Source organism: Macrobrachium nipponense, chromosome 2, assembly GCF_015104395.2.
Source record: "Macrobrachium nipponense isolate FS-2020 chromosome 2, ASM1510439v2, whole genome shotgun sequence".
NCBI classification, from domain to species: Eukaryota; Metazoa; Arthropoda; class Malacostraca; order Decapoda; family Palaemonidae; genus Macrobrachium; species Macrobrachium nipponense.
Genome location: NC_087201.1, coordinates 80,438,914 through 80,460,566, shown reverse-complemented (window position 1 = coordinate 80,460,566; position 21,653 = coordinate 80,438,914). Strand labels below are relative to the sequence as shown.

At 49.3% G+C, this 21,653-nt stretch overlaps 1 protein-coding gene across 3 annotated transcripts in view; it reads right to left on the bottom strand.

The window, feature by feature from the left end:
* Nucleotides 1-18,723, bottom strand: part of LOC135220711 (uncharacterized) — a 181,981-nt gene extending 163,258 nt beyond the window's left edge. Inside the window, exon 1 of one of the 3 annotated variants that reach the window (XM_064258127.1) lies at nucleotides 18,261-18,723. The gene's annotated coding sequence lies outside the window, so the exon portion shown is untranslated. The remainder of the gene's footprint in view (nucleotides 1-18,260) is intronic. The other 2 variants (XM_064258128.1, XM_064258126.1) reach the window with 2 other exon arrangements.
* Between the last annotated feature and the right edge of the window lie 2,930 nt (nucleotides 18,724-21,653).

The window sequence follows — 21,653 nt, the reverse complement described above, 5'->3', positions numbered from 1 at the left end:
CCAATCACCCAGAAATAGATTTTTCCTTCGTCAAAATCCCTTTTCTGGGCTCAGCTCGTGTCGGCCTATGAAAGAGTACCAGAGAAACAGACAAGATGGGAAAAAAGGACAAATGAAAAGCAGTTGTAAAATGAGGGATATAATATAAGTAAATCAATTACAGCATATAAACTGAGTACTTAAGCCTAACTTATTCTAAATAGTAACATAAAAGAAAGTTAGTAATGTAAAGTACTTAAAATTACAGTAAACATAGTAAATTATAATAATGCAGTATGTAATATTAACAAAATAGATTTACTTAGATAAATTATTTACAAAATATACAAACACATTGTGTCCTACCCTAGCATAAAAATAAGGGTAGGTACACTGAAGTACATTATCAGTACAAAGTGTGGATGTCCCTAGCAAAAAAAAAAAAAAAAAAAAAAAAAAAAAAAAAAAAAAAAAAAAAAAAAAAAAAAAAAAAAAATAAGGGACAAACCACTAGTATGATTTCAGCGGCTAAGGCTAGGATATCCGAGTAGCATGGCGATAGGGTGAGGCATGAGGATGAGGTAGTAGAAAGGAGACCTGGATCTGATACTACGACTACTATACAGTATCAGAGAAACAATGTTTCCCGCTGCTACTGCTGAAATTTTAAAGATTCCAAGGACTTTAGATAATGACGTTTAAAGACTGTCGGAGATTTCCATCCAGTATACTTTTTAAGATCCTCAAAGTTCATATGTTGAAAGTAATTAATTGAGGTGGCTACTCCCCTGATGTCATGGGGCTTTGGGAATGAATCAGGATTGGACTTGTTTAATGAAGTAAAGGATTTGTTGTCTAATACCTTTTACTGACAAAGTACACCTTTTTTCTCTCATGAAGAGAGAACCTGAGGATCTTGAGGATGTACGAGATAGAAAGGCTCTTAAAGTTGATACTGGGCAGAGAGAAGGGTCTTCAAGAAGGGATGACTTTCCAAGGGGCCCACCTTGCAAGAGGATCCTCATTTTTAGCCAAAAAACTACGATCCGGAGCCAGCAGAACTTCTCCTGAGGGGAGGAATTCCACATGACCCGCATCTCTGGATAGAGCCGACAGTTCTGATATTCTAGCTCCTGAAGCTAGGCTTAATAAGAATAATGTCTTTCTAAGAAGCATTATGAATGTACAAGACGAGTTGTCAGTATCATAAGAAGCTAGTTGAGGACATCATTTAAGAACCATGAAACTGCAGTAGGCCTTTGAGAAGGTCTAAGTCTAGCACAGGCTTTAGGAATAGACGTGAAATAAGATTCAGTCAGATCTATCTGAAAACTAACTGAAAGATCTTCTTCAAAGCGATTTATGAGTAGTAATAGTGCTAGCTGCTAAACCTTTTTCAAACAAGGATCTGAAAAAGGATATAGCTAGATTAACTGTCATGGTTGTAGTGTTTGATTCTTTCAGGAAGGATGCTAATTTTTTAACAGCTGAGTCATATTGTCTAATAGTTGACTCTCTCTTATCTGATTCTAGGAAGAGAATATTTTGTGGATCAATATTAGCATCTTTTATTAGCCGCAAAATTCGTGAAGTCCATAAAGTTAGGGTCTGAAGAATTCCTGAGGAAGCGAACACAGTCCTCATTTGTACTGATTGTGACAGCTTGGGATTGGGAATCCGTTGAGGTCGGAGACCCAATTCCAGAAGAAGAGGATACCAGTTGCTCTTGGGCCAGTCCGGTGCAATCAGAGCTACTATTCCCTTGAAAGTCCTCAGCTTGCTTAAGACTTCAAGAGAAGATTCACTGGAGGAAAAAACATAAATTTTCTCCACTGATCCCAATCTAACGACAGGGCGTCCGTGGCATAAAGCCAGAGGGGTTCCAGGTTGGGGGGCCACATAGCAAGGGAGCTTGTGGTTCGCTTGTGAGGCGAAGAGATCTACTTGGAGACCTGGGACTCTCTGGCATATCCACTGGAATGACCCGTCGTCTAGGGACCATTCTGATTCCAGAGGAAAACTGACCGGGACAAAGCGTTCTGCTATCACATTTCTTACCCCGCCAGGTGAGTGGCGGACAGATGCCATTTGTGTTTGTTTGTTTGCTAGGGCAAAGATGGCTATCATGACATGGTTTCACATGCTTGGATTTGGACCCTCCCCTGTTGATGCAATGAACTACCACTGCACTGTCCAAACTAGCCTTAGATGAGACTTTTCCGGGGGAAGCAGTCCTCTTCAAGGTAAGAAAATACTGCCATTGCTTCCAGAACGTTTATGTGGAGCTGGCGAAATTGAAACTGACCAAGTCCCCTGAACCTGTTTGAACTGAATATCCCACCGGACAGGGAGGCATCCGTGTGAATGGTTAACACTGGAAGGGGATATTGAAGGGGTCCACCCGCTTGGCTAAGTTCTTTACTTTTGACCATGGACGGAGTTGATTGCGAAGGATCTGTGGAATACTGACAACTTGTCTCGAGATTTGGTGTTTGCTCTCGATCGCCAAACTCGATTTATATCTTTTAGCCTTGCTTTCAGGAGGATATCTGTTACCGAAGCAAACTGAAGGGACCCTAGGATTCTTTCCTGGTTTCTCCTTGATGTTTGTTTGCATTTGAGAAATTGCCTGACAGATTTTGCTATTTCCTTCCGTTTGGCCACTGGAATTGACAGATTGTGGGAAGACAAATCCCATTGGATTTCCCAGCCACTGAAAACGGGGACTCCGGGTAAGTCTGGATTTCGTTTTGTTTATCTGGAACCCCAGATGTTCCAGAAAGTGAACTACCTTTTTGGTGGCTTTGAGACATCCTCGACAGTTGGTGCCCAGATCAACCAATCGTCGAGGTATGCTGCTACCATGATTCCCTGAGTTCTCAATTGCTGCACAACCACTTCTGCTATTTTCGTGAATACCCTGGGGGCTACATTCAGACCGAAGGGCATCACTTTGAATGAGAATGTCTGATTTCCTAGCCTGAATCCTAGGAATGGGCGGAAGTGTCTGGCTATAAGGGATATGATAGTATGCGTCGTAAGATCGATGGAGCATGTGACGGCTCCACGCGGAAGTAAGGTCCTTACTTGCGAGAGGGTAAGCATCTTGAACTTGTCGCAACGAATGAAAAGTTTAGCTTTTGACAAGTCTAAGATTACCCTTCTTTTTTGTTGAGCCTTTCTTTGGCACGCTGAATAAGCGACCTTGAAATTTTAGATGCTTGACTCTCGCAATAGCTCCTTTCTGAAGGAGTTCCTCCGCGTAATCTGTCAATTCCTTTTGATGGTATTTGGCGGAATGATTTGATTGGAGGAGGATCTTTGATCCAACTCCAACCCAATCCTTTGGACACTATGCTCTGTGCCCAATTGCTGAACCCCCACCTGTGACGGAAGAGGAACAGCCTCCCTCCTACCTGGGGAGCCTCATTGTTGATGGGCGGGTTGTTGACCACCACGCCCTCCTCTGAACTGTCTGCTCCTTGTCGCCCTTCCTGCGCCACGCTGGCGAAAGTAGCCTCTCGCCCTACCTCTCGATTGCTTGTTAAAGGGAGGGTAGCCCTGACCTTCATACGTAGGGTTGAAGGCCGGCGAGAGTGCGTAGGAGGTCGAAGGTTGTGATTGAGGAGACAGCAGGAGGATGGGCTGGTTCTGTTTAGAAAACTAGCAGGTTTGTCCCTGTTGGGTAACCGGGACGGCCATGAACAAATTGCTGCTGTTGCTGGTGCTTCTGGTAAGGCTGGAACCTTTTACCAGACTTCTTTGGTGGGTCTTACCAGCAGTGGGGGACGGACTTCTTGCTTCCTCTTGGATTGAAATACCCCACCTAGCTCTAAGGCTCTGGTTGAGCCTAGCAGCCTCGTGGTGCACTTCATTTACAGCGGACTCTGGGAAGAGATCCGCTCCCCACATGCTAGAAGCCAGGAGTCTATTAGGCTCGTGCCTAATAGTGCACTCCTGCAGAACGTGCTTTCGGCAATTCCTCCTAGCTTGGAAGAAGTCGAAAGCATCCGTCTGAACCGTCTGAAGCTGGGATTTGGCCAAGATCTTAAACAGAGGTTCCGTAGCATACGAGAGAGCAGCCATCTCCGTTATGATCAGTGAATTGAGGGACCTGCCAAACCTAGTTCGCGCGTCGAACTCCGCCTGAATCAAGGAATCAGGCAGCCTTGGAAGCTTCTCGCCGAACTGGTCCATGGCGCAGTCCGGTTTGAGCTTGCCAAGCGTGAACGTGGCTGGCAAGTTCTCCCACAATTCTCCAAAGCTGGGAAGAGCGGAGAAGTAGACTCCGCCTCCCTTAGCTGTGGCATGGGCTCATCCTTGAGGACTGCCTGAAGAGTCCTCTCTACTATTTTGTAGCGAACGGAAGAGAAGCCTCCTCTTCCGTCGCAAAAATAGTGAAAGGACTCTTATAGGCCTGGAGCTTGGTGTTTGTGCACTTCCCAGTCCTCAAGGCAGTGAACCCATTCCCGTTGGGCATGATCCCTACTGTAGAGAACATCCTCCCTAGAGATCTTGTCTTCCCTAGTAAGAGCCGCTACGGTCAGCCTAGCATAGCCGATGAAAGGCTGCGTCAAACCCGGAGGATAAAAACTCGAAGTTCCTCAAATCCTTCGAGTTCCACACTCCGGGATAGAGATCATACCATACGTACTTAAACGGAGCGTAAGCGGCTACTCTCCATGGGTTCTCCTATAGAGAAAGCTGGCAGAGAGTCGTTATGGCGGGAGCTGGAAAATACCAGCACTTGGCACTGGGGAGACTGGAAGGGGGAACCTGAGAGAGCCCAGCTACTCGGTCCTCATTCTCTCTAACTCTGTTAGAGAGATCTTGGATGGACTGGCCTGATTGAGACAGAGTGCTCGACAGCTGTGCGAACATCTGCTCAAATTTCGTCCCCAGGGCGGAGACTTGCGAGCCGACCATCTGCCCACCTGTTGCATCACCACTGCTGAGAAGAAAGCAGTGGGATCAAAAGGTGCTGGGTCCCGCTCCTCCCCACCGGCGTTACCGGAGTGGATGCGGTGGAGGCCGGAGAAGGCATTGGCTCGCGGGAGCGCGAGCCTTCTCCTTAGAAGCCTTGCTTCTAGAGCTCTTCGAGTAAGAAGAGCTCGGCTTGGCCTTCACCGCGTCAGCGTAAGAAGTCGAAGACTTCTTAGCCGAAGAAGACGAAGATGACTTCTTAGAAGTCGTCTTAGATAGGGTCTTCGGTTCTCTCTGTCCCTTCACCTTTGGGGGTACAGAGAGAGCGGGAGAGCGGGTAGGGATCTCAGATCCCACAAAAGCCTTGGAAAGAAGCGCTTGAAAAAAAAAAAAGGGAAGAAGTGACAGGAGAAGATCCAGGAGACGCCCAAGGAAAGACCTTGGGCGCCCGACACACCTACCTCAACCAACAAATCCTCTGCCCCTACCGCCATAGCTCGATGTATTGAGGTCCAGGGTAGCGACGTCCGGGACCGACTCCTGTGTGGCTACGACCCCGAAAGATTGCTGCATGTCTTGCTGATGGAGGCTATGAGAGGGGCTGCGGACAAGGGGTCAACATACCTGTTGACTTGCCCCGCGGGGAAGATCTGGACGGCCAGCTTCTTGTCAAGGACGTAAGGCTGGCCTTTGGCGGCGTTCTTCCCGAAGCGCCCACCCACGCTTTCAGGGTAGCAAGGGCGACCTCCCTCACACCAGTAGCTGAAAGAAAAAGGTGAGATGAGCTTCTAATGGCGGAACGGGGTTAACAAACTTATGTCTAAGAGTTGTTAGTAAAATGATAAAGAAGCCTATAATCGAACTTACCCCCTCCGCCAGCTGACTGACTAGGTCGTAGCAGATGGCGCAGGCTTCTGGGTGCCAGACGATCATATCGTTTGAATGGCGTGGCAAAGGAGCGTGAGACCTGCACTCATCGTGGCCGCAGGGGTCGTACAACGTCGCGTTGCATCCCAGGACCTGACAGTTGGTAGCCTGTAAGTGGAAAGATACATGAGTATCAGGAGAACACTTACAGCCTAAACAGTTGCTCCGCTGGTGCCGGAGCGAGAAAGTTAGATTAAACCAGAGCCCCGCATAATACGTGTGGTAACAAGGTTGGTTGGTTGTCCTAGGCTATTGCTCCGCTGGCGGCGGAGACAAGAGATAGAATCCAACCAGGTGTGGGGGTGGTAAAAGGAAACCACGACGAATAATGGCGGGGATGGTAAACATATGAATAATAAAATTAAACAAATCATCGTAAAATTAGGGCATATCCTTAAAAAAACAATAATATCAAAACCTTTCTCCACCCGTCTACTAGAAGAGTGCCCACGGGTAAGAAGCAAGCTCCCTTCCGGTAGCGGGGGAGAGATGTAAGGATATAGTAGGCAAGCAACCGACCACTAGTAGTGACCACCCCGCCCGCTGGCGGAGAGCCAGTAATCTATAACCAAAGGTGCCCCGGCTGCGACGGAAGGCTCCGTTCGTTATAGAAAGGGAAGGTGGCTGAGCAACTGGGGAAGGGGGGAGGGGGGGAGGGTCTCGGCGTAACAGGCGGAGAGAGAGAGGGGGGGGGGGGGGGGTGGGGGGGGGGGGGGTGGCCTACTCCTCCCCGTCTCAACAACTACACCCGCTAGGAGACTCGGTACCCTATGAGTGGTGGCGCCCTATACCCCCCGCTGGGAGGAAACCCCTGGCCACCTCAGAGAGAGAGGGAGGAAGGCAACTGAGGTTGTCATGACAACCAAGGGGTCCCCCAGCGCCTCCCTATACCTGGTAGGGAGGGAAGGGGAAGGGGAAGGTGCGATGGAAACACGTGACCGCAAGTGGCCTAAGCCGCGAGCAACACAACCGTGGGAGGGCCACGTGAACCAGGCTGTACCAATACATGGGACATGCACCTAGGCTAGCCTAACACCCTAAATAAAATAAAATTTACATCGTAAAGATGGAAAATGACAATTTGTCGAAAATTGCATTTTTCCTAACTATACAAACTGGAGGTCCTTTAACAATAGGAAGGTAACTAGCGGCAGCTGGGGACGGTCGTAAGCTTCGAACAGGGAAGGGGAGAACGGTAGTTAACTGCTTGTCCGGTCGTGCGCGCGCGCGCGCGCCCGGGCGGGGTGAAGAATCACTTTTGCTTTAGGCCCATGCAAAAAGTTGCAGAGTGAGGGGTGGTATGAGGTGGGACTATATGTAAAGGACCTCAGGTTTGTATAGTTAGGAAAAATGCAATTTTCGACAAATTGTCATTTGTTCCGATACGTAATACAAACCCTCGGTCCTTTAACAATAGGAAGACTCACTTCTTGGTGGGTGGAATCTGAGTCTTTTTGGTGAACAGACTGGTGTTCGTCCAACCTTGGAATGCCTCCTGGTCGTAAGAGCAAGGGAGGGGTCCAAACCTCTGTCCGATTGATCGGGGTGTGCACCGCAGGATCAATGGTCAGCCTCTGAGCCAAGTACTAAGAGAGAGGCAAGCGTATCTATTCGTACCAGCATTGCAAGAACTTGTTCCTGTACAGGAGCCAACATAAAGTTATGGGTTGTCTCAAGTAGGCATCCACTCCTTCCCCCTTGTTGGAGGGAGTGGAGGATATTTGCTTCTATCCCTAACTAAAGGGATAGATTGGGGCTCGGTTGAGTAGCTTACCTGCATCGGATTCCTTCCCAGTATGGTGACGACCGTGACCCTCTGCCCACAGGTAGAGAGAGAGAAAGATGGAGAAGAGAAGCCAGTCGCACTCTCATTCAACCATTCATTCCTACAGTCACACCAGGAATCGATGCTGTTTCTGCCTGCTCGGGTGCTGGGTAAGCTTACACAACGTGTTGAGCAGCCACACAGGTCCCAAGGAAAAAGTATCCAAGGACTTGTGGGCAATATCCCGAAGGTAGAAGGACGTGAAGGTAGTCTGGTTGGCCCAGACACCTGCCTTCAGGACCTGCGCCACGGAGAAGTTCTTGCGGAACGCCAAAGAGGGTCCAATACCTCTGACTTCGTGGGCTCTCGGTCGGAGCGTACGGATGTCGTCACTACCATCAGCCTCGTACGCTCTCCTGATCACCTCACGCAGCCAGAAAGAAAGCGTGTTCTTGGATACTTCTTTCTTGGTAACCCCAGTGCTAACGAAGAGGCGTCGACACTCAGGCCTGAGGTGTCGAGTTTTCTTCAGATAGCGCCGTAGCGCCCTCACAGGACAAAGCAGCATCTCATCCGTATCGTTGTCGGTGAAATCCATTAGGGAGGGGGGGATTCGTGAAAGACTCGAACCTGTCGTCAGGGATCGACGGATTCTGAGTCTTTAGCTACGAAATTCGGGACGAAATCGAGCGTCACAGATCCCCAGCCCCTGGAATGTTTAACATTGAAGGACAGACCATGAAGTTCCCCTACTCTCTCGCCGATGCCAGGGCCAGCAAGAAGAGGGTCTTGAGGGTCAGATCCCTGTCTGACGACTCTCGGAGTGGCTCGAATGGTCTTCGAGTCAAACTCCTAAGGACGAGAGTCACATCCCACTCAGGGGGCCTGAGTTCCCTGGGTGGGCAAGACCTTTCGAAGCTCCTCATTAGCAAGGAGATCTCGAACGAGTTCGAGATGTCCAGTCCCCTCAGTTTTAGGACGAGTGCCAGTGCAGCTCTATATCCTTTAACTGTGGGTACTGAGAGGAGCTTCTCTCGGCGAAGAAAAACGAGGAAATCCGCTACCTGCTGAAGAGTGGCTCTGAGAGGAGATAGACCCCGTCTACGACACCAACCACAGAAGACGGCCCACTTCCCCTGGTACACAGCTGCAGAGGACTGTCTGACGTGTCCAGCCATCTCTGTTGCTGCGCTGCGAGGAAAAGCCTCTCGTTCGCAAGAGATGGTGGATAACAGCCAGCCGTGAAGTTGTAGGGACTGGACTGCTCGGTGGTACGCTCTACGTGTGGCTGGGCTAGAAGGTTGTGCCAGTGGGGCATCTCTCTCGGTTCTTCTGCAAGAAGAGCCAGCAGGTCCGGATACCAAACGGCTTGAGGTCGTTTGGGAGCCACCAGGATCATCCTGAGATTTGGGAGTGACCAGCGCTCGGCTGATCACTTTCCGAATCAGACAAAAGGGAGGAAAGGCGTAGACGAAGAGGTTGTCCCAGGGGTGTTGAAGAGCGTCCTCTGCAGCTGCCCATGGGTCCGGCACGGCTGAGCAAAAAACTTGAAGTTTTTGTTGTGCCGGGTGGCGAACAGGTCTATGACTGGACGCCCCCATAGGTTGAAAGAAGGCCTTTCCGCCACTTCCCTGGGTGTAGGGACCGACTTTCGGTCCCTATTAACCTTGAGTCCCGAACGGCTCGAGCTTGTCCTGCTACTTACATTCCTCTTGCCTGGAATGTAGCGTGGATGACAGATCTATCGAGTGAGCCGTGGCCCACTCGTGCACCTGCACCGTTCAACTGGTGTGCGGAAGAGACACTAGGCCCCCCTGCTTGTTGACGTATGCCACTACTGTGGTGTTGTCGCACATCAACACCACCGAGTGTCCCATCAAGCGGTCTTGGAACTCTTGGAAGAGCGTAAAACGCCGCCTTGAGTTCCAGGACATTGATGTGAAGGTGCTTGTCGTGATGGTCCCACACACCTGCAGCCAGCAACTCCTCCAGGTGTGCGCCCCATCCCTCGGTCGATGCGTCTGAGAACAGCAGCATCTCCGGGGGGGGGAGTGCGTAGGGGCCACTCCTCTTAAGAGGTTCCTGTCGTCGAGCCACTCCAGGCTAGGTCCTGCCTCACCTTCTCCGTGATGACACGGGGAAGTAAGGTGGATCCTTTACCTGTGACCAACTCTCCCTTAGTCTCCACTGGAGAGACCGCAGGTGAAGACGTCCGTGAGGAAACTAACTTCTCGAGTGACGACAGGTGGCAAGATCACGACTTGCCATTATGGCTGCGCTGCCTGTTCCTGCCGAGACAGGAACCGGCCGGCTGGCCTCCCTGAATTGCTGATCCTCAAGTCTGCGGGGCGGACTTGAGCTGCTACCGTATCGATCAGCATACCCAGGTACTTCATCTTCTGCTTGGGTTCGAGATCGGACTTCTCGTAGTTTATCACGATCCCTAGATCGCGACAAAACTTTAGAAGTCGATCCCTGTCCCTGCAGCAACTGCGAGCGGGAGCTCGCCAGGACCAGCCAATCGTCGAGATACCTCAGAAGACGTATCCGTGCGAATGGGCCCAAAGCAGACACCAGTGTGAACACTCTCGTGAACACCTGTGGGGCGGTTGAGAGACGAAGCAAAGTGCCCTGAATTGGTTACACCGTCCCGTCGAAGATGAAGCGGAGGTACTTTCTGGAGGACTGATGGATGGGTATTTGGAAATACGCATCCTTCAGGTCCACCGAAAGCATGAAGTCGTTCTCCCTGATGGAGTCCAGCACGGAACGTGCCGTCTCCATCTTGAACCGAGTCTGGCGAACAAATCGGTTCAGGGGAGAGAGATCTATCACCGGGCGCCAGCCCCACGATGCCTTTTCCACTAGGAAAAAGGCGGCTGTTTAAAAGCCCGGTGTACCGATCCACTACGACTTCTACAGCTCGTTTGGTCAGCATGGTCTTGATCTCCTGCCGAAGAGCGTCGTCCTTTGAGGATCCCAGAACATATGTCTGCAGATGGACCGGGTTGGAGGTGAGGGGTGGCCGAGATTCGAATTCGAAGGGTAGTATATATCCCTCCCGAAGGAGTCTACTATCCAGGTCTCGGCACCGTAGCGCTGCCAAGTTGCCCAATGGCTCGCCAGGCACCCCCCCACTTCCGGCAGCTGGTGAGGGGGAACGCCGTCCCTAGCGTTTCCCACCTCGCTTCGACTTCTTCCCAGCACCTCCTCGGGGAAAGGAGGGCTGGGAGGAGGGCTGGTTTACGGCCTCCTTACCAGAAGTTGAAGCAGGAAGAGTCTTTCCTCGGGGCTTCGATGGAGCAGCCGTCTTAGCAGCCGAGGAAGCGCTAGCTAAACTCTTAGGCTTAGCCGCAGTTGTACGAGGTTGCCCAGAAACCTTCGTAACTGCCTGGTGAACCAGACGGTCACTGTCATCAGTGCGCCGTCTTTCCACCGCAGCGTCCACCATCTCTTCAGGAAAGAGAGCGGAGGAACTCTTCATTGGTCCGTTACGGAGTCCATTTACCGCCTCACGCCCGGCCCCCTTGGCTACTCGTGTAAGGACAGCGTCCCTACGACGGAGAACCAAGTTGGCCCACAGGTTTGCCGTCTGATGGGCGAGGTAGGAGATGGCCCTACCTCCAGACTGGCACAGTCTCCTGAAGTCGGGGTCGTCTTCGAGGGCAGCGCCCCCGGCGTCGGCCGCGACCTTGGATACTGTGAGGGACCACAGATCCAACCAAGAGACTGCCTGGAAAGCCGCCATAGCGGTAGCTTCCAGGCCCAGTGCCTCCTGCTGCGAGAACCACAGGTTCTCCGACAGGAGCTGCTGCAGGGACACACCTGGAGTTAGCCTAGCTAGCTCCGGGTTAACCTGTTTGGGCGGTATTGGATCCACTGATGGCACGTAGAACTTCCGCTGTCGCTGCAGAGGAGGAGGAAGTAGCTTGGAAGACCGTCCTGGACTTAAGTGAGTCCTCCTCGTCGCCTGAGACGAAATTCTCCACCTGGTCAAGGACTGAGTCTGCAAGCTCCGATCGCGGCAGTCCCACCGTCAATTTGGGTTCCCTCTTGGGGCGGGCCCCAAAATGACTCGAGCCGGGACGTGGGCTCAGATGGTGGTAGCGGCGATCCTTCCCCCAGGTCGTTGTGCTGACGAATCAGCGCAATAACCATGGGCAAAGTTCCTCTGGATCTCAGGAGTCACAGCGTCCTGAGGAGTAGGACCGTCCAGTCCCGCCAACAGGAGCAGCTCTCGAGACCCTCCTCCTTCAGAAGGAGGAACAGCAACAGACCCCTGACGGTCGCCTCCAACCACTTGCGCGTACGACCTGGCTGGTCCTAAGACCATGTCTGGTTCGTGCGGCGTCGTGGCGGGATCGTGAGCGGCGCACCTCTCACGATCACTCCTAGGTACCTCGCTCTTCCCGGTGTAGCCCGAGGAAGTTGAAGGTATAGGAGAGACAGACCTGACGCTCCCCCCCGTTCGCTGGCAGGACCAGCGTACGTGGGGGGCTGTAGCCGATCACCAACCCGCGGTGGGGATCGTACTGCAGGCTTGGCTGGTCGTGCCGCTCACCTGTGGCGAGCGGCTCGACTGAGCACGTCGACCCCGATTCTCGTGCGTCAGACGAGCTGCTGCTGGCCACCGTCTCCGCCCGGTCCCTGTGGGAGCGGCGGTCAGGTGATCTGCAGAGCTCGCTTTCGCGGTGAGACCGGTGAGCGTCCTCACGGCACGTCAAAACCAACCCGCTGTACCAGCCGAAGCTGGTGCAGTTGGTCGAGGGGACCTCTTCTCAGCCTCCCAACCCGTGGCCGGTCCGAGACCGTCACGTCAAACCGAGGTACCGGCCTGGTCGCTACGAGAGCGGCGCTGGCCTGGCGGAGCGTCACTTGCGCGACTCTCCAGGACAGTATTCTGCTCCGTGCCTCTGTCGCGACGGTGAGCAAGCTCAGGCGTCTTGACGTTGGCTGCACGGTCGCCCGAAGGAGACCGTTACACTCGTACCTTCTCGCGAACGAGAAGTCGAGCCGGTACCTGACTTAGCAGCAGTGCTACTAAGACCAGGCGCGGATGTACCAGCCGTAGCCAGCACATCCTTGGTCCCCGTCTTCTTCTTCTTCTCAGAAGAGGAGACGGGCCCTGTTCCCGAGGGAACGGGAGGAGGACCAGCAGAGCACACCCCCCGTCACGCCAGAGCGAGACGGGCCCTCGAAGGTCCCGTAGGAGCCTTCTTAGGGGGGAGGAGGCAGCCTTCTTCTTCTTCGGCTTGGAAGCCTTAGAAGTCGAAGGGGAAGAGGCGGCAACAGACGACGAAGAAGACGATGAAGACGACGACGACATCTTCCTCTTCTTCCTCCTCTTCTTCGTCAGCTCTCTCAGGACGGACGTCAGGTCTTCCATCCACGGAAAAGTCGGGCCAATTGCCGAAGCAACACGCCCCGACTGATCCTGTCCGGAAAGACCTGAGACCGGTGCAGCACTCCATGACGAGACGCGACAGTGGGCAGGGGCAGGCACGGCAGGAGCGGCAGGAACATCAGCAGCAGGACCAGCACCATCAGGACCAGCACCAGCAGGACCAGCACCAGAGGACCAGCAGCAGCAGGACAGCACCAATAGGACCAGCACCAGCAGGACCAGCACCAGCAGCAACATCAACATTCGAGTTCCGCACCGCGCGCTTCGTAGGAGCGGCGCGAGGGGCTGGGCCAGCAACACTCGCTGCAGGTACGGCAGGTACGGCAGCATAGTCCGGCGTCACAGACCTCTCCATCTCAGCCAAACTCATCATTGGGACGGGCGGTAGATCCAGGGGCGAACTTTTGGGGCAGCGAAAGTCGGGCGTCGGCAGCACATAAAACCCAGGTGGCGGCGGCACGCCCCTCTTAGGCACGGCAGCGATCGGCATCTGAATTGACGCCGTTGGAGTCACTGACGCAATGTGTTGCGTATACACAACATGAGGAGGGGCGGCGTACGCTGGTGTTGACACTGTATTGGTCGTAGTTGTAACCACACCATGAGTTACCACTGCCGACCCCGCTAGCCGTTGAATCAAGCCCTGAATACTGGGGGCGCCCTGCAGTCCCAACGACGCCCACACCTGTCCAAGGTCGTCACTCACAGAAGGCACACCTGAGGGAGGAACAGTCGGGTCAGTTAGAGGGGCACCCTCACGCCTGGGGGAGGACGAACCCCACCCAGAGCGGACGGAAGACCCCGAATACAATTGTACATCCGGGTATCGGGCACCCTCCTCCACACTCGACGGATCGAGTGAGGAGAAGGACTCCGAAACCCCCCCCGCAGGGGAAGGCGCAAATCGTGGGGGCTGAGCTGGAGGCAGGAAGGATGACGAGGTATCCGTAACCAAAGGAGTCGCTGGAGAGCTTTCCGACGACTCCTTGGTCAACCTACGCCTCTTCCTACCCTCGTACAGCACCCACTGCGCCTCGGACCAATTTACACATACATCACATGGTTCGGTTCGGGAGCATTCTCGCCCCCGACACCGAAAACACAACTCATGAGGATCTATATCTGGGTAAGAGCGGAATCCGCCGCATTTACGCCCCTCCAACCCGGGACACACTCTACGGGCAGTTGGTGGGCGCGGCGAAAGCTCTTCTTGATCCATGTTAATTAATCTTCACTTCAATGAAAAATGAAAAAAGAGTACTTACAATTTCATTCAAGACCACACACAAACCAGTCAGAAGAAATTGTAATCCAAAGCACACGACGAAAATAGCGGGCAGAGCGATGACGAACACGTCCTGTCACACCACGGCGAAAAGAAAGCAAAAGTGATTCTTCACCGCCCGGGCGCGCGGCTGCGCGCACGACCGGACAAGCAGTTAACTACCGTTCTCCCTTGTTCGAAGCTTACGACCGTCCCCCCCAGCTGCCGCTAGTTACCTTCCTATTGTTAAAGGACCGAGGGTTTGTATTACGTATCGGAACAAAGACACTTTTAGTAGAGAAGAAAAAGAAAGCCCAGGAGGAGGCAAACTGTTCCGAGGAACAGAAGCCTACTCGGAGCCAGCGATAGCCGATGAAGAGCAAGAGCCGGGATGCTGGGCTGGAACAAATAATAGCCCTAATACCAAACTAAGAGAAATGGTAAAGGGGCTAAACTAGCTAAAACTCGATGTAAAAACGATGAACGTAATATAGTAAGCCCATAAGTATAAGAAGTCCAGTATGGAGGACGGGAATTCTTAACGAGGCAGCATGGCGCCGCCACGAGACAACCGTGGGAAACGTATATGACCTATTAGAAGGAAAATACTGGTTCCCGGAAGACAAAAAGACAGTAAAACATTACTTATGAGGCACTTAACTTAGCCGTTGCGATGGCAGAACGTTCCATGATGATGGTGATAGAAAATCCCGAAAAAAGCACAAGCACAAAGAGAATGCGTCTGAACGCTGGTGCTAATAATTAAGGATGTCCGCTAGGGGCGCTGCTGTCCGTGGCGTCCTCTAGTAGTAGTAGTAGCGGCCGCATCGCCCGTTGGTATCAGCTCTCTCTTGTGGGGATTCTGATTGGAAGTTCTAATTGGTGAATGTCTCGTGGTAGTGTTCCCACTCGCCCCTATTACCATACCGACACTTCTTTTTAAGAGTGAGCGAGTCAGTTTTACTGACATTTTCTTAATTTTGTTTTTCTCTGGTAATTTTAGATTAATTTTACCTAGAAAGAATGATATTAAGGATCCTTTCATAGGCCGACACGAGCTGAGCCCAGAAATGGGAATGTTGTTACGGCACTTCAAAACAAGAAAAGCTGAACACATGATTATGCTTTATAAAACATATGTTCGTAGTCCACTTGAATATTGCAATATGATATGGTATCCACACTATCAAAAGGATATTGCACTTTCCCTGTCCAGGAAGGGGATTTGGTAAACGTCCCTGAGGACCTGGACGGTCCAGGGATCGGCCCCAAGATCCTCCTAGCAGTCCCACCAATGATTGGAGAGGCACCCCTCCACCCGAGGCGTCAAGTCGGGTAGGAGGCCTCGCCTCCTACTTCCACCTGGGGAAGCGGCCGCCCTTCCCCTTGCGAGAGGGAGTGGGTCTGGCCCTAAACACGGAGGAGGCGGCTTTAGTGGTCCTAAAGGAGGGCTGAGCCCTTTGATGGCCCCAGCCTCCTGTAGAAGGTTCTGAAAGACCCGCAAGGGCTCCAACCCCCACTCTGGGTCCTTGCCTTGTCTTCTGCGTCTCCGAGTTACGCCTTGAAGGTGGTTGCCTGCCCGAGGACGACGCTCTGTAGATGATGGAGTCCTGCTTGGCCTTCCTCCAATGTTCAATGGCCTCCTCTACAAGGTGATCGGGAAACAGGGATTCGCCCGACACTGGAACGTTCCGGAGCGCCCTCGCCTCCCTGTCCAGGAAGCCCCTCGGGAGTCGAGCGAGAACTGCGTCCCTACGCCTCAGGACCCAGTTCGTCCATTGGGTCAAGAGCTGGGTAGTCAGGAATCCCAGGGACTTGCCCCCTAACAAAACCAACTCCTTGAAGGAGGCCAACTCGTTCTCGTCCTGCAGATCGTTATCTCTGGTGAAGGAGGTGACCGCCCTCGTCCAGTGGTCCAACCACAACGCAATGTGAATGGAGGTCCACGGCGTGGACTCCATCACCATGGCTTTCTGGCATTGGGTAGGGGGGGTCCAACAAACCATTTTGCGCCCGGATAATCCCAAGGACCCTACGGAATGTTGCTCCCGAGTCCATGGCCCCTTGGACCTCCAGGGAGTTCTGCAGACTGTTAAGCACTAGGGTGTCCTCCTCTAGGTCTTCTCTTACTGTAGCCGGCCCCGCCACCGGATGCGGGGACAGGGGGGGAGTGGGTTGCCAGACTGAACTGGTAACTAAGGCACCCCCGAGGGCGAAGGGCCCTCCCCCAACCCTGAAGGGGCCGTTATGGGCCACCTCCCTGATGAAAGGAAAGCCCCGCCACGGGGCGCTGGAGCGGCGCGCTCTGCTCCTCCTGCATGACGGGAGGGAGTGGAGGTGTTGAGCCGGACAGAGCCCAGTCTGCAGGGGCCACTGGAACTGACACGGGATCCACTGGAGCCGTAGGGGGGCACTCCTGGGAGGGGGAGGTCCCCCCAACTTGGGGGGACCTCGCGGGAGCGGTGCCCCTCTTGACCTGGACAATGCTGTTGTGATGAAGCTTCCATAAGAAACACCAAAAACTACACACATGCAGCACACACACTAACACACAGGGAAGACAAAGGAAACGGACCAGTAAATGGATGACGAGCTGAGGCGTGTAAACGCTACAGCGACCAGGAAGGGACTGCAGGTCAGAAGTAGTGAGCTTTGACCCTGGGGCATACCTGGCTGGGGGTCAGGAGGGAATAACCAGTTTTTTCTGGTCGGTACCAGATTGACATCCAGGATTCTCCTATAAGTAGTTCGGGGTAAGTATACGGCGTCAGAACAAATTATTTCCTATGTTTTTAGTAAGTCTCATCCCAAGTTTGGAGGGTAAACGCAAAAAAACCATTGGTAACATCGTAGTAATATAACAGCAAAACCAATGAAATTTGTGTCAGGAATCTGGTTACTTTTATGACAACAAATAGGTACGTATTATCACGAATACATAATAAATATATGCAATTCATAACCTTATTCTGGTCTTTAACTAATTTTTTAAATGTTATATACTACTACACTCTTCTTCGTCTTCTTCCTGAACAATCAACATGTTTTCCTGTCTGGAGGCCAATACACCTCGTCGTTTAAGATTGTTGTGCAGAAAGTGTCCCAGCGTTTATGGGTACAAATGGCGTGTGGATTTAGTACAGGAAATGGGAAGTTTATTGACACAAGTGATTCCGCAAACATCGAAATGGTGTCAATCTTCTAAACATAAGGTGTTAGGCTGTAAGTAAAATTTTGAAAGCGTCATGGAGGTAAGTTTGCACCGCACATAACTAGACATTCATTAACTTCTGTTCACCAGAAATTATGGCATTACCTATTTTGTGACTTGAAAGAAAACACTTAGGCCTACTTCAAGAGGAAAGTAGAAGTCTCGATCTGTTATTTCCATGCTGGTTAGGTTATGAATGGTGTCATATTCAGGATACTGGAGGTGCTTAAGTTATTTTTTGGGAAAGTTACCATGCAACGGTACAGTGTCCGCCTATCCACATAGCAGTGTTTTACCCTAGGTAGGTACCTTAATCTGGACCTACACAGGCGTAATCAAAGTAAATGAATGAACGGTCATATATTTAGTAGGTAAGTGCTAGACTAACCCAATTATTGAGTGGCTTATGCTACCTGCCATCACTTTCACAAAAGCCGGAGTCTCTTAAGTAGGTAATTAGCCTATAGGCTAATTGGGCTAAAAGTAGGAAACCAATGCTAGCTTATCAAACTTTGCGTAACAAAACGTTGGGAGTAAAACAATACCTTAATGGTGGTTAATATTAAAATCTGGTAAGCCAAACCTTTGACACCTTACTACCTTGAGGTAATTTAGGCTATGATTATTTATCTACTTGGCTACTAGGGTAGTACCTAACTAGGTAGGTAGTAGTAAACAGCTAACGATGGACCCAGACCCTGAGATAGGTACCTAGCCTAGGTACCCAGTGAGAACCGATAGCCACTTAAAATTGTTCCATGCACTTAAAATCGGGTTATTAACTCACTGGAATTTAAGCGAACTCGTTCCTCGTATCAAATCGGGTTCTATTTCAGGACAGAAGCTTCACAAGAGGAGACATGACAACAATCAGCTGAGCGGGGAACCCCCATCCTTCAAATGACAACACTTCTTCTTCTTCTTTATTTTAGTAGGAGATCTAGCTTCTTTAACTGGAACGAATAAAGCAAGTATTCCAACATTAATTACATTTCTGCATATTTAGGGCACATATAGGAGGTGGCAGGATCTAGAAATAACCGGGATAGTGTAGGTGGAGTTGATAGCCGTGCTAGGCCTAACCAAAATTCAGGGGACAGGTGCCCACAGTGTAGAAGGGAAGTAGGTAGGCAACAAATGGCGTTAGAAACTTAGAATGCGATAAAGGTAAGGAGTGGTTTCCTACAAATTGCGTCAATATCACAAATGAACAGTATACTGGCATTCAGAGATGTAATAAATTGGTATTGTGCAGATTGCAGAAAGAGCCGAGACGAGCTGGATAGGAAGAACAGGGAACTCAAGGAAGAGAATCAGATGCTTAATACTAGACTCAACAAATAGAAGTAACTCTTAGGGACGCTAAAGAGACCCAATAAAAGACATAAAAGGAACTTAAATTTAATAAAGAAGAATTGAAAATTAAAGAAGTAGTGAGAATAAGTAGACTGCGACCGTAACAAGAACAAAGCAATGAGACGATAGGCAGATCAAGACCCAGAGTACTTCTAGTAAAACTCAGCAACGAGAGGGAAAAATAGAACATATTAAAAAATGCCAAACTGCTAAAGAATGCAAAGAAGGAAATTTACAAGAAAATATCTATGGTACCAGATATGACTACTAAAGAAAGAGAAGAACAAAGCAATGAGACGATAGGCAGATTAAGACCCAGAGCACTTCAAGTAAAACTCAACAACAAGAGGGAAAAATGGAACATATTAAAAAGTGCCAAACTGCTAAAGAAGGAAAAGAAGGAAATTTACAAGAAAATATCTATAGTACCAGATATGACTACTAAAGAAAGAGAAAAGGATTGCATATTAAGATCAGAATTAAAGAAAAAGTAGGAAAACAAAGAGGAAGGATGGTTCATCAGTAAGGGAGAGCTGGAGAGAAGGAAAAACTATCAGACGACTAGAATGCTCTAAAAAGGAAGTCCAGAGAACTATAGACAGAAACAATAGAATTGGTAGTAATGTAAATGAGTTACAGGTAGGAAAATATAAAATAGCTAGAGATGTAAATAATTTAGAGATAGGGAATATTAATATTTTAAGAATTGTAAATAATTTAGAGTTAGGAGAAAATAGAATATCTAGTAGTTTTAAAAACTCTGAGGTAGGCTGTAGAAGAAGGGAAATTAATTTAGGGCAGGTAGGTGAAGGAAGTAACGTTAGTAACAATTATAAGCTATTAGGCTTAGGAGAAAATAGTTGTTTGCAATTGATAGATAAACGATTAGATGGTAGAAGCACTTTTATAAATAAAGAAAATGAAAAGATAGTGAGCAACACAGAAGATGCATCAAGAAATCTCGAAATAAAGCTCATAGTCCCGCAGCCCAGACCATTGACATACAACGAACGAGATACCGACTGTAAACCCCTACCGGTATTTAGGAGCAGACTTGTAAACTGTGAAACTGACCGTCTGCCGAAAATATATGGGTGACTTACTTAACAGGCACCACTAATTGCTCGTTAGATTTTGGGTGTAGATCCAGTATATGAGACACCAGATGAAACTAATATATAATATATCTGCAGACTACTTGATTATAGAATGCCCAGGGGCAGACATGCTGGAGGGTGGGTTCCCCCTGGCATACCCACTGAAAAGGGGGTATTACTGGATCTAGATCCAACTTAGGAAATACCAAGTAAAATTTACACTACAGTAACACAGCACATCCTAGAGTACTATGGTGGTAATGCCAGACATTTTAATGGGTGGTTACCCCCTGACAGACACACCCAAACAGGTGGGCAGGGGGGAAGGGCAAGTCCTGATAACTATGTAATGCCTAGACTACTAGTACTCTAGTAGTCTAGCAGGCTACTATGACACGTATTATACATTATCGTGATATATTTAATAAATATTTGTTTCCTTTATATCCTTTGTATTTATTTAATACAAATATTATTTATTTGTTTCATATAAATAACAGTCTTCTGTAGGCCTATAATAATTCGGTCATATTATTATTTTGTCAAGCAACTGACTTCAATTATAGTACTCTCTTTAGCTTTGTTTACGAGATGAACGTTAATGTAGCGGTGGCTGGAAGACTGGCACTGTAAAGTAGCATGTAAGTTCTTATCATTATTAGAGTTATTGCTGTAAAACGTCTATGTACTGTCGGCCAAAAAACTCTTGGCAGTGTTTCATAATTTTTCGTTCACCTGCCTGACACACGATTCATGCCTTATTTATCTATTTTTCTTTTCAAAGATGGAAGAAATCATAGTAATGACGTTAAAAACAGTCACTGATAGTCTTTTAGAACATTATGTTATGTTAGTTATGTAAAAACTATCTTTTCCATATAGCAAAATTGACGTGAACGAAACGAAGTGATAAAAAACGTCATATCACAACCATAGATATACATTACCAAATAGATAGGAGACACCTATCACTATACTCTGTTTTTTTCCATCTGTCCATCTGCCTGTGGTGTTTTCGCATGGTAACACTGCGTCCCGGGCTTTAAATAGTTACGCTATGTGTAAGTTTTAGGTAAATAAAAAGATATCTGGGTTTAAATTTGCAACTGGAAAATGTTTTAATAATTTACTGTATGCGAATTACACCGTTAATATTCGAAATGGGATATCATTTAAAACCCTGGACGCAGTGTTACCATGCGCATACACCACAGGCGGATGGACAGATAGAAAAAAACAGAGTATTATATAGTAGTATCGCATAAACATAGTCCTTAAATTATCATTTCAATAGTAAGTTGAAGGTAGTTGAACTTTTCCATTTGTTAAATTTTACAGAAAACATTGGAATCTCACAAAATGGTATCAAATTTAAAACCAAAAAGAAAAAAAAAAAAACATATCCTAACAGTGAGAACCAGGCGACCCTCACTCTATTGTGATTATGTGCATGGGAATCTAATGTCAATGTGTCATTTATCGGTCTAAGAAACATCCCTAGATGAGCGAGAGACAATTATTGCACTGCATTCGGTGCAAGTTCCTGTTGGAGAGATATAAACAAAGCTTAATAAACCGGAGAGAATCATACATAGAAAAATCAAATTATTTAAAGAACGGCAAAATTTAGAACATGGGCCTAGAGGTGGAACACCTCGAAGCACCACAAGAGAGCAAGACAATACAATAGTGTAATGTTGCTGAGCAGCATTCATTTGTGAATTTTG